This window comes from Canis lupus, chromosome 30 (assembly GCF_003254725.2).
Source record: "Canis lupus dingo isolate Sandy chromosome 30, ASM325472v2, whole genome shotgun sequence".
NCBI lineage: Eukaryota > Metazoa > Chordata > Mammalia > Carnivora > Canidae > Canis > Canis lupus.
Window position 1 is genome coordinate 29889774 of NC_064272.1, and position 1290 is coordinate 29891063.

General features: G+C 39.0%; 1 non-coding gene across 1 annotated transcript; it reads left to right on the forward strand.

The window, feature by feature from the left end:
• The first annotated feature begins 895 nt into the window (after positions 1–895).
• On the forward strand, positions 896–1014 carry LOC112676212 (U5 spliceosomal RNA). The gene has a single exon (XR_003146383.3). It is a non-coding gene; the product is annotated as a U5 spliceosomal RNA (small nuclear RNA).
• Positions 1015–1290: the final 276 nt, after the last annotated feature.

Below are 1290 nucleotides of genomic sequence, written 5' to 3' on the forward strand. Positions count from 1 at the left end.
ATGAAGGTGACGCTGAGCTGTGGCCGTATGAGCGAGCACAGGGCAACTGCATAGATTGCCTGCTCATGATGCCTCACCTGTCTACAGCAAATTTCTCACCTAATGGTGGTCCAGTGAAAACTATGAACAGGGCACAGCTGGGTGGCTCTGTGGTTAAAAAAATCTGCTGTTGGCTCAGGTGGGGATCCCAGGGTCCTGGGATTGAGTCCCACATTGGGCTCCCCACGGGGAGCCTGCTTCTCCCTCTGCCTGTGTCTCTGCCTCTTTCCCCTGTAGGGAGCCCAATGTCTCTGCCTCTTTCCCCAGTGAGAAATTTGCATATCATGATTCTGATCATAGCTTAAAAAAAAAAAAAAAGCTTAAAGAAAAAAAGCTATGATCAGAATAAGAAAGAGATTTCCACTATCATTGTTTCAGTTCAATGTCTCTACCAGAGTTCCCAACCAGTTAAATCAAACAAGAAAAAGAAATAATAAAAAATATAGATTTATGAGGGAAAAACAAAGTTGTCATTTTCAGATGATATGCTTGTCTACATACAACATCCAATAGAATCTACAATCACTATAACCAGAGTTTAAGATTGCTGAATGCAAGGGAGATAAATAAAAGTCAATTACATTACTATATACCAGAGCACCGTTTTAAATACTAAGATTTCCGGAGTCTGAAGGGTGATTAGTCAGACTCATTTGCATACCCATAATACACTGCAAATAGTATATTGTCATCAAGTAAAAAAAGAATTCTTATTTGACTTTTCTAAGTGTAAGGATGTTATTTTCCCAATTCCTTGGATAAATTTCTGTAGGCACTAACTTTTGTGATAAATAACCACCCTCAGTGTACTAGGAGTTGTATTTACCTGAAAAATAAGTTAGCAAGTACCACAGTCATACTCTGGTTTCTCTTCAGATCGTATAAATCTTTCGCCTTTTACTAAAGATTTCCGTGGAGAGGAACAATTCTGAGTCTTAACTCAATTTTTTGAGGTCCTGTTTTTTGAACAGGACTATCTATAAGGTATAAAAATAGATGTTTGGGACATTTATTCTCCTGTTAAGGCATTAAGTGCTTTTATCACAAGGGGAATAAGATGTTGGTGAGCAAGCTGTTATGTATGTTGCACTTTTAAGTGTTGTGGTCTCTACTCCCCACTAATGTGCTTAGTGCTAAATTTTGTACTAACTTTGTTTTCACTCTGGCTAGTTGCTGAAGTGAAAGTCTCTTTTAAATATTTGTATTTTCTGGGCAGCAGGTGGCTCAGCACTGCTTTCAGCCCAGGGCGTG